This window comes from Pollicipes pollicipes, unplaced genomic scaffold (genome assembly GCF_011947565.3).
Source record: "Pollicipes pollicipes isolate AB1234 unplaced genomic scaffold, Ppol_2.1 Scaffold_3447;HRSCAF=4054_pilon_pilon_pilon, whole genome shotgun sequence".
In the NCBI taxonomy this organism is placed as follows: domain Eukaryota; kingdom Metazoa; phylum Arthropoda; class Thecostraca; order Pollicipedomorpha; family Pollicipedidae; genus Pollicipes; species Pollicipes pollicipes.
Window position 1 is genome coordinate 18,833,175 of NW_023596297.1, and position 11,714 is coordinate 18,844,888.

Sequence of the window (11,714 nt, forward strand, 5' to 3'; positions counted from 1 at the left end):
GTGGGTAGAGGGATGCGTGCGGCCTTTAGCCCGATGTATTGACCCATGACGTGACGGCGAGCTGACGCCGGCGCCGCCGTCAGTGTCCGAGGTACGTGTGGTCCTTCGCCTGTCCCAAACCGATATAACCGTGCGCTGACGCCGCCGCCAGTCTCCGCGTAGTGGGTCCATGGCCGGACCACCCGGAGCTGGCCGATCAGCTGGCTTCGCTGGAGCTCGGCGTTGCCCGGCGACGGCGCCGTCTGCTACCCGGAACACTCGGCCTGGCGCTGCTGCAGGCCGGCATCAAGAGCGGCACCTACCAGGCAGGGCAAGTTCTTCGCGCGCTGACGACAACTACCTGGAGGGCACCGTCATGGTGGAGGGCCTCGAGCAGCCGGTAAGTGCGCTGGAGAGGTGGGGTCGGATAGACGGGGGGTTTCGAGAACGACTGCCCACAGTTCGACGGTCACGTGGTGATGGAACCGCTTGGTGTCGGCTGGCAGTGTGGCCATAGCTTAGAGAAATATCGACAGCTTTGATCTGACGTTGCCGTGTGGTGATCGTGACGATGTACTGGGCACTCTTCCGTGCTGCGTGTGGAGCGCATTGTCGGCCCCACCACACGGCAGTACCGAGAGCCGACGTCATTGCCGTTGAGATGGTTCATCGCGCGTCATGTGACGCTCTCCCGGCTGGTCGGAACAGCGTGCTCGCGGCTTGGCGGTGCCTCGCTCCCCCTCCCCCTCTCCAGAGGCGCGGCGCCAACCTGAGCCTGCGCCGACGCCGCCAGGTACTGATCCAGGGCCGCTACAACCTGAACCGAGCCGTGCAGGACGACATCGTGGCCGTGGAGCTGTTCCCGCGCGATCGCTGGTCAGTGCCATCCAACCTGGCCATCGAGGACGTCGGCTTCGACAATGGTGGGTGTGGCGTCCAGCTGTCCTGATCCGGGCCACCCGCATCTGGGCAGCGTGTATGACCTTGCCTATGTCTAGCCTGGCCCTGCCTGTGTTGAGTCTGGCGGGCCTGTGTCGAGCTTGGCCCTGCTTGTGTCGCGTCTGACCCTGCCTGTGTCGAGTCTGACCGTACCTGCGTCAAGTCTGGCCCTGCCTGTGTTGAGTCTGGCCTATCTGTGTCGAGTCTGGCCCTGCCTGTGTCGAGTCTGGCCCTGCCTGTGCTGAGTCTGGCCCTACCTGTGCCGAGTCTGGCCCTACTGTGCTCGAGTCTGGCCCTACCTGTGCCGAGTCTGGCCCTACCTGTGCGAGTCTGGCCCTACCTGTGCTGAGTCTGGCCCTGCCTGTGTCAGTCTGGCCCTACCTGTGCCGAGTCTGACCCTACCTGTGCCGAGTCTGGCCCTACCTGTGCCGAGTCTGGCCCTACCTGTGTCGAGTCTGGCCCTACCTGCGTCGGGTCTGGCCAGGACGACCCGTCCCTGACCGCGACACCTGTCCGGGTCGGGCCGTGTCTCCATGTCGGGTCGTGTTTACACATGTTTTGTAGTGCGCCCCTGCGTGACGTGGCGTGGCGCGTCGCTGCCGTGTTGCGTGTCAGCTGGTCTCACCCAGAGTCTAGTCATCTTGGCCCATAACCGACGGCATCTGATCGGGTGCACGCATTTGCGCCTCACCTTGCTCTTGCCTTGACCACTCCGGCGACCGCGCTGTGGTATGCGGCATAGGAACCAGGGGCTTATGCCTTGCCCGTATGATATATCAAATGTCGTGCCCAGGATAGATAGCAGCTTGTAAGCTGAACTATGGATCTAAGCCGCATTGCGCATGCCCTCGACCCCTGACACCCGTGTGGCGTGAGCTGACCGCATGGGCCGCTGTGTCAGATTTCTCGTGCGAGCTGGGCTTCCCTCCGGAGTGTTGCCTGGGCCAGGCGGCGGCACAGCCCACTGGCCGTGTGGTGGGCGTCATCAAGAGGAAGTGGCGCCAGTACTGCGGGCATGGGTCGAGCTCAACCCCATCCCAGAGGTCGGTCGGCAGCACACCTGCGCTCGCTCTCGCGTCAGCGAAGGGCGCGGGTACTGATGCCCCTTTCCATGAAGGTCGCTGGTTCGATTCTTGTGCTGTACGTTTCCTTTAGTGGCCATAGTGGGTCAGACTGGTTTGAAAGCCAGACACGCCGATGTTACCTGTGTGCGTCAGCTCTGTACCGTGTATGCTGGTGGCTTTCACGTATCCATGCTGAAGTACTGACGGTTGAGTGCCCTACGAAATCTGGACGATCTCGCGCCGAGGCATCCGTTCAGGGCCTTGGCACCGTGACACTGTGACCGTGACACCATAACACCGTGACACCATGACCGACTGTCTGCTGCAGGAGATCCACCACCAGTTTGTGCCGGCCAACGGGCGCGTGCCCCGCGTGCTAATCCAGACGGCGCGGGGCCAGCAGCTGGCCGGCAAGCGGGTGGTCGTCACGATAGACAGCTGGCCCAGGAACTCGCGCTACCCCCTGGTCAGTGGCATGGCTGCGGGACGGTTGATAAGGCCTTTGAATGACGATCGAGTAACAATCATGGTGGAGGCTCAGTCTCAGAAGTCGCCTGGATACAGATGGTGTCATATGCACAGTAGGACTGTTGCTGCTGCCTGCCAACCAGCGTATGACCTTGATCCTCATGCTTCGGTGCGGTCAGGGACACTTTTGCCGCGACCTGGGCAAGATCGGCACCAAATCTGCTGAGAACGAGGTGCTGCTGCTGGAGCATGACGTGCCGCACAGTCACTTCTCGGACGGCGTGATGGCCTGCCTTCCTCGGCTGCCCTGGGAGATCACGCCTCAGGTACGGCCCACAGCTGGAAAACTACTGCGCAGGCTCGACGGAGAGGCAGGGATTCTTGCTGTAGGCACGATATAAAGACCGAAGGCCAGGTTGCAGGGACGGGGGATCAGAGACCACTCTGCATGTAAGACTTTGAAATAGCCAATGGTAACATCCGGCACCAGGGTGGGAAAGCTGCCTGGGACCATAAGCATTCGGTAAGCACACACTAGATGCTGGTTGACGCATTTTAATCCGGCTAATTATTGTTTTCGTCACGGAACCTGAAGACTCGCCCTGGCTCGCATTGTCCGCTGGACCAAACCAACCACTGTCGGGTCAAAATAGTGTATTCCGGAACATCGCCTCCGTGAACCCGCCATCCACGCGTCCGTCAGTGCCGTCCGCTGTGCGCTCGGGGCTGGCCACTCGCTGTGCGGCCGCTCAGCGAAAGTGCAGCACTTCTGCCATGGCGTCGGCCGTCTCGGTCGGGTCCAGGCCGTCGAAGATGGCGGCGCCGAAGTGGAGCGGAAAGGCGGCCGCCAGCGCCAGCTCGTCCGGCTCCAGCCCGCCCAGCTCCTCGTCGTTGCTGGGTGGACGTCTCGTCGGCCCGTGTCGGCGGCGTTGCCGGCTGTCCTCGTCCTCGGCCGCCGCGCGCAGCGTGTATGGCAGCGGCGGGCCCGGCGGCGGTGGCGGTGGCGGTGGCACCGGCACTGTGGACGTGCCGGCCATGACACCCGCTTGGCTCGCCACGCCGGTCGCCGCCGCGCCCGACGCCGCCCGCCGCCGCCGCGCCCGCCGCCGGGGCCGGCCGCCGCTGCCCGCGCCCGCCGCCGCCCGCGCCCACCATGGCGACACCACCGGTCGCGGCCGGCCCGCCCTGGTAGCGGATCATCATAAGATTGCGCGTGTTGTTGATGGTCTTGCGCTCCTGGCGCGCCTCGTCCGTGAGCTTGCGCTTGCCTGTGGTGCGGCCGGCGCCCGCCCGCCGGCCCGGCGCCACGGGCGTACGCTGCGGACTCACTGGAACGGACCGCGGCGGCGTCACGGTGCGGCCAGCTGAGGCTGCTGGTGGCGGCCAACGGGTCGCGTTGCCGGAGTTTTATCACATATATTTTTTATTTTGTTTTATCGCATGTGCCCAACACCGTGCACTCCCACGCAGGACTTAATAACACCTAACGAAGGCCGGAGAATGAACAGGCTGAAACGTTGTGTGCGTACTAAGACACCAGACAAGGACGACAACAACTACGTCATCTATTCACTAATGGAAGTTAATGCTGGCGTGTAACCAGCTGAGCGCTTTGGACCATAACTGGCCATTTTAGAGCTGTCGAGTTACAGAGGAGTACCTGATGGGGTAATGCCGTGATTATGATCGGCTGTTTCATCGCCACCGAGTCTGACCCCGCGCGGGGATCCGACCGGAGGGTGCACGCGGCTGCTCTGCCGGGCCTGCCGCCAGCGCGGCTGTGAGTCTATGCTCGGCTGACGGCCGCAGCACGCTCCCCGGAAGACGGGCTCTTTTCGGATCACGGGAATGGGGTATGAATAGGGAAAACAGAGCGTATAACCGTCATGTCCGGCGAAACCTTTGGGTTTTCACGCTGTGGTGATGGGCGTCAGCAGGCCTGACCAAGGCATCTTTTTCAGCCCAAAGTTGGGCGTGTGTGCGTACGTAACTGACCTTTGCCGGCCTTCCTGGGGCTGGGTGTGTCGGCCGGCCGGTCGGCGCTGTCCGCCTCGCCGGGGCCCTGCTGGCTCTGCTGCAGCCGGCGGCGCACCAGAGAGTCCAGGCCCGAGAGCGCGCGCTGCTTCTCCTGAGAGCGCGCGGCCCGGGGCGTCACCGGGCTGGGCTGCGGTAGACTGCTGAATGTGCGTGGGCCGACTGCGACAGAAGCCGTGTTGCATCACGGCAGCCGACTAGGGTTGCGATAAAAACTCTACGTTCGCAGCGTCTCTTTCGGACTGGTCGCGGTGCGTGTGTGGTTCGTGAGTAAACTGCCCAAAGATAAGGCATGGTGTGTATCCTTACCCGCATCGTGGTGGTATCTTGCGGTCAGGGCAGGGCAAATATTGGCTACCGTCGTTATGTGGTGGCAGCATAAACCTCTACACTTTAAAATATACAGCCAGCTGCTGGATCTATTTTGATGGCAGAGATATGACAGGCTGTCCACTGGGTGCTGTGGAAGAGAAACGTTGACTCTCCTAATTGTCACTCAGCTGTGTAGTATAAGTTGCATGCCTTCCTCACAATCACCATTGGGCGTTGGTCATGTATTGGTGTTTTCTTACCTCCCTCATCGTCCACATGCTAGTACATACCTGCTTCCGACTTGCGTCATCGAGGCTGGTGCAACAGTTGACTACATCAACAAGCTGCCAATGCAAGTCTACAAAATTGTTCTCTGTGGGAAGCCCAACTCCTTTCAAGCTTACTGATGACACCCCCTGGACGTGTTTTACGAGGCTGATTGCGATGCTCAGCAGCGCGAGGAGCGTGAAATTGTCCTGTCGACTTACACAGCGGAGTTCCAAGCGTACAGTCATGCGACCGCTTATGCTATGCAGCCTTGGCATGAGATTCGCTGACTAGATACCACCGAAATAAACTGGATCTGCGGGAACCAAAACTTCTTCGTTATGAACCAGTTGATTGGCGTCAATTGTCAGTTTGTCCGAAGCTGTCAGTGGAGTCCATGACACCACTTTGAGTGAACATTCACAACCTTGGAGCACTGTCGGGAAGAAGTGCGGCGTCGATAATGCTGACCTAATGTGTATCGGTCCAGTTACCTGTGGATGTCCGAAATGTTAAACAAAAGAGGGACGCAAAGCGGGACATGGCAAGATTCATGTGAAGCGAATGTTTCGGTTAGGTATTGACCCCAGAATGGTGCTGGAAAAGGAATAGCCACATGAATGACTTCAGCAAAGATAGCTTCTGATGTCAGATGGACCAAAGGGATCCCGATTTGTTATCAACCACCTGTTTGTGTGACATCATACACGGTGAGCTGCAAATTGCAAAACCTTGAATTTGCTTTAAGCGTCACGTGCAATGTCCATCTGGGCGAAACATAGGCGCAGGTTCACAGGGTTACGGAGTGGCATGTCGGGTTTTGATAGCTTCATTGGTGGGCTGCCGCAAACTGACCACCAGCTCCTGCTGCAGGTCTTCCAATCCAGACACGTTATTGGTGCTTTTGAGAGACTGCCATTTGGAATAGGCCTCCTTCTCGTACTGGGCAGCCACCTTCCCGACTTCGACTTGTTCTGTGGATGACACCGTGTTTTGGTAGGGCGCTCCACGCAAAAAGCGGCTTTCAATTTTGTCAGATATCGGCACTCGGGCCACCTTGTGACTATTTTGATGTGGTTTGAAGAGAGAAACCACACTGACGGAGGTTCCTGTCTTCATCCCGATTCTATCCATAGACGCCTTCCAATCTTTAAATTAACGGGCTAAATTCTATTGGCAAATGCTTAGTCAACACGACGTCGATCAGTTGTGCAGAGAGACAGTATTAATTATCAATTAGATATTATTTGTGTCGATTAAATGTTAAGGCGTTATTAATTGCCCCCCCCCCCTCCGTAGTTAATTTCACAGTATATTACCTTTCGTGTATGCGTTGCTGACCACTTTTTCATGTCTTGATGTCTTCTTCTTCACGGCCTTGTGGTTGTCGGTGGTTCTGCGGAGATTGGCCAGAGCTTCGGCAGCCTCTCCGTACAAGTGCTCCAGCTCCAGGACTTCCTCGGACAACCGGCTAGACGACTGACTGTCGAAAGAGGGCACGTCTTTGAAACAGAGCGCAGTGAGCGTCGACTCTGCTGGGAGTGTACCTTTCACAATCCTCGGCGCACTGATCGAAGCAGTGCGCCAAAATGAAGCCAATATATTTTTTAGTTGACGTTTAGCTAACTCACTCCATGCATAAGTCCCACCGCGATTTTGTTACTTCTGCTGGCCCTAGTATGCTGCAACGTCATGGCTTTGCCCTGGAAAAGACAGCGAATTACTGCATGCTAACTATATGACCAAATATGTGAGGGGACTCGCGCGTTTGGAACTGCCTGTACTCGAACTCACTGGCTGCGTCCGTGCATTGCTTAATGATTGTGACAGCACATCTGTATTGTCCAAGGCCTTTCTCCACAAGTCCATCAGCCTTTGTGCTTCCGCCGTTATGTCGCTGATTTTCTTTTGCTCTGTCTTCTCTAGGGCAAATTCCGTCACGGCGTGTAGGGCACTGTGACATTCGTTCATTTGTGCCTCATGTTGTCCGGGTCCATGACGTCGCGGGGCATTCTGTACCATGCTTTGACTACCTCAATCTGTTCGCTCGCGGCTATCTGTCCGCCGGCGGCTTCCGTAACCGAGTCCGTGCGCAAGATCACCTTGTTGGCCCTCTCAAACCCGTCGTGGTCACTGCTGACCGCCGTCACCGACGGGCCACCTCTCACGTCCGATTTCCTCCTCGTTCGCCTCCTCGACGCCTGCCGGCTCGCATCCACTCACCACCAGAGTCGGGATCAGAATCGGACCCCGTGTCCCGGCACGGTCGCCTCCGCCGCCACCGAGTGCGCCCCCGGGCTGGTCATCCTCGGACCGTGTGCTGCTCCACCACCGGCCGACGGCTGGGCGTGGGCCGGACTCTGCGCGCTCTGCAGCGGCCGCTGGCGGACGGCGGGCGCGGCGCCGGCGCGCCGCGGCTGTCGCGTCCTGCCGCGTCGACCTGGTCTCCGCAGGGGCCGGGCCGCGTCGCCTGAACACCCGGTCCCCACCAACTGGCCGAGCTAGACCGGTTACCGCCAGACATCCGGCTGCTGCGGCGGTGTCAGACTCTGGGATGGGCCGTCCACACGCCGACCCTAGTGATCAGCTGTTTGAGTACTGGGCTGATCCTTGGGAAGGTCAGGACGTAGCTAACAATAAGCTCCTTTACGTAACGTTTGGTCTCAAACGTTTACGCTTAATTTGGTTTAGTGCTTTAATCACCTGCATTGATCAACTATTCGGTGAAAATAAGTAAAATTGATTTACGGAATCCTGTTTGGCACGTGACAACTTTTCTCCGCTTCCTCTTTTAAGTTGGTTGTTTTTATTTGATAAGCTTATTAGAAAAGTGAAGAGCACGGTGTAGTTAGGCAAAGCCACGGAGAAGGTCGCGATGACATTGTCGTCTTACTTGTGCAGAGTTCCACAGATTGTCTCTGCATTTCCATTTCCCGTAACGGTGATTTCGTCTGTGCACAAATTTTCTAATGTATGAAGGCTCTAAAAGCACGTTAAGTTTGTTGCTTTCTTCTTTTGATATTCGGCGGTCGGGCACGCTGATTACGTACGACCCCTCTCCCATCGTGGAGACCGGGACGCTTTTCAAACTAAGCTATTCACGACATTGAAGCATGTTACGGAGGATTTCGTTTCTTGACGTACTGTAGTCCGCGGACGCTGCCGTCGGTGTACATACATCGTTACTGCTGCACACGGAAGTGCTCCCAGGAGGGAATGGCCTAGGCAGCATTCAGCATGTGCCCGCAGATCACGCCATCTGTTGTATAATCCTCTTAAAAAACAACATCGAATCCATGAGCGTTAGTGAGACATCACGCTGTCAGCTAGCGGTGGACCACCTCCAGCTGGTAACGGATCTGCCCCGGCGGCCATCTCGAGTGCTCGTCATTCCGTGGCCCTCCGGTGCGTGCGCGCGCCGAAGCGTGGCGTGAGGGACAGCTGCCGGCTTCCACGCACGTGCCCTAGGGGGGACTGGCCGCACGCCAGCGCCGCCGACGACCACCCGACAGGTTCATGTGTGCTCGCGGCGGCCTGATGAACCGTCTGGCCGCGGTTTTGATCTGGACACTCGACACCTTCTTGCGTTGTGTCGACGGTGTCTACGGTTTGTCACGTAAGCGGATGATGCGATGGTACTCGTGACTGCGTGTCTGTTTCGTTTCAGGACGTCGCGAACCCGGGTGGACTTACGCACGTCGATGTCTGTTCGGTATGTACATGTTTTCATGCGCGGCCGCCTTTGTGTGTTCGTTTAACCCATCTTCTCGCTGTGGTTTTGTGATGTTTCACGAGGCATCCCATCTATTCTCGTTAAGCGTGGCAGTCAGTCACGCTGTTCGCGGCGGGGCGACGAAATATCAGACTTGTGGCTAGGATCGACCGTTTTCCGTTGTTGGTTGTGTTTTCTGCATAATATTAATGACGATGTGTTCGACGATTTCCTTGTGCTTTTTATGTTATCCCAAACACGGTAGTTCGACAGCCCACCTCTGTCCTAATAGTGCTCTATGGCTTTTCTGACGTACGTGTTTGCCGCGATGTATGCCAATGCGATGGGCCACCCATGGGGGTGGTGTCGGATGGGACATGCGGTGGTCAGGAGCTGCCACAAGGCGGGTTACGTGGGTCATTGCCCTCAATATGGCTATCGCCGTGACTAGGACGCTGCCGTCGTCAGGTGGACCGCCCGGCGTGTACTGACATTGATGACGCTCTGCCCTGCAACGTCTGGAGAGTGGAAACATTCGAGGGTTAGCTTTAGCTCTGGCCGATGCGTGACGCGTAAGCGTGTCAGTTGAAAACAATGCACATGTCGGCTCTGCCAGCATGTCTATCACCGCCCGTGTCTCCCTCGCTTCTGTGTGCGAAGTTCTGAACGTGCATGATTGTTTGTTTCAATGGCAGTTCTGAATACTACGCGGCCTTCTGTGGTCGTACGCGTCTGACAAACGCTTGGGGCCATTTTTTTTCATTGACGCGGAGATGTTTGTGAAATAGCGTTGTAAACATCCTTTCCCACTATGTGATAAACATTTCCGTTTGCGGGCTGTACAGGGCCTGAACTGAAAAGCACTATTAAAAAGCAAAAATGAATGGTTGGTAGAGTTTTCACCCCGTGAACAGCTGTGCCAGCTGTTGTTACCAGCGCCCGAGTGTGACGAGCTGGTTCCACTGACGCTCACTTCCTCGGTGTGCACGTGATGACCAGCCGGTCTGCGCACCTCCTCCAGGTGGGTGTGCCATCGCGGACGTTCGCACTTTATCCGGCCCGGCACGGCGATCGACAAGGAGGCGGCCAACAGGGGCACCACGGTCTACCTCATCGACAAACGGATAGACATGGTGCCAGGTATGCCCTACAGCACCCCATCAGCGGGGCTGCCAACGAGCGATTGTCCTGCGCTCGACCAATGTGATTATTTGGACGGAAGAGCCATTCAACTACTGGTTGCAGCTGCCTGTTGTGTAGACAGTTGGGTCAGGACAGACGCAGTATGGTACGCAGTACTGTTAGGCGCCCGGTTTTGGTAATGAAAGTAGTATAGGTTATCGGTGCATTTCTGATGTAGGTGCAGTGGTGCCGATAGTAAGCATCACTGCCAAGAGTTTAGGACAGTTTCTGTTTTCCTTTGACGAGTCACTGGCCGCTTGAGCGGGACCTGCAGAAAACTCGGGCGGGGGGGGGGGGGGGGGGGGGGGGCAGGCGTGCTTTGGCCGTCCCGAGGCTGCAGGCGAGGGTCGGCTGTCCGCAGGTTCGGGCCGCCTGACGAGCCGGCGCCGCGTTTCAGACTTGCTCAGCTCGAAACCGTGCTCGCTGCGGGGCGGCGAGGAGCGTTCGCCTTCTCCTGCTCTGGGAGGTGGACGCCGATGCCGAGATCGTTCACACCAAGTTCCACAAGTCCATCTCAGGTGGGTCGTCGCTGACAGACCCCTGTTGCTGCTGGTCCGTCCGCCCTACACATACGTAATAATATATGCTAAAAGGTTAGGTGTATCCTGTATCCTGCTGATTTCAGCGCGAAACTGCACATCAACGCAAATGAAGATTTGAGATAAGTAACGGTCCCGTTCACAAAACGCTTGCAGTTTGCAGTCAAAGCTTAACAGCATTGTGGCGCCAATGTCGTTGGGGTTTACGACGCACTTAGCTGCTGAGGCTATATGGTGTCGCTTGTCTCTCTCCTCTGGCAGGAATGACGGACACCGCGTTAGCCAAGCCCTGCACCTCTTGTTTCCCAGACCGCGCAATGGTTACCGCAGATGCGTTAACCCTTACACCATCGGTACCATTTGCAGCATTGCACCAGGCCATGCCAGCAAAAGTATAGTTAAAACCTGGGCGTGGCGATGTCGGCGTCCCGGTGGGCTGACGTAAGCCCTGCTCCACTGAGCCGGCCCACTGGCAAGTTTCAGGTCCTGATCCTGACCAACCAACTGACTGCCCCCCTCTGACACTGTCCTGCCATTAGGGGCCAGCTTCTTCTGGCCCTGCTGATCCTCTCCTGTCGGTAGCGTGACAGCTTCTGCTGGCCCTGCTGATCCTCTCCTGCCGGTAGGTGCCAGCTTTCTGCTGGTCCGCTGATCCTCTCTTGCTGTAGGTCTCAGTCATTGCTGTCCTGCTGACGTTGTCGTGCCGGCAGGTCTGTCATTGCTGCCGTGCTGATGGTGTCGTGCTGGCAGGTCAGCCATTGCTGCCCCGCTGATGATGTTGTGCTGGCAGGTCGCGGGCGGCGCTGACGTACGGTGAGGCGCAGCTGAAGATTGACGACGCCAGCCAGCAGGACGCCGTCTCCCAGTCGCTGCGCGGTCTGAACTCGCTCGCCAAAGTGCTGAAGCGGCGCCGGCTGGAGAACGGGTAGGTGTTAGTTGGCAGACGAGCTGTGCACTGCATGCCGCCAGTGGTCAGGACTACAGCGCGCACACGTTCAGTTCAAATGGCAATGAGAGATGGCCGTAGATCATATTAAAACGCCTTCAAGCTACTGGCGTGTTCTTCGCGCCTAACCCGAACCTTGTTATTTGTAGCTTGCTTTGAAAACTCCTGACCAGTGTCTGCGGACCTGGATGTGATGAACGGTGAGGGCGGGCGCCTACCCTGGTAACCGCTCGCCGCCGCGGCAGAGCCCTGCCCCGGTAATCGCTCGCCGC

General features: G+C 57.7%; 1 long non-coding RNA gene and 1 pseudogene across 1 annotated transcript; both read left to right on the forward strand.

Annotated features, from left to right (window-relative positions):
* Positions 1-11,703, forward strand: part of LOC119092236 (exosome complex exonuclease RRP44-like) — a 20,464-nt pseudogene extending 8,761 nt beyond the window's left edge.
* LOC119091890 (uncharacterized) lies at positions 331-1,874 on the forward strand. The gene is made up of 3 exons (XR_005093455.1): positions 331-379; positions 773-902; positions 1,820-1,874. It is a non-coding gene; the product is annotated as an uncharacterized LOC119091890 (long non-coding RNA).
* Positions 11,704-11,714: the final 11 nt, after the last annotated feature.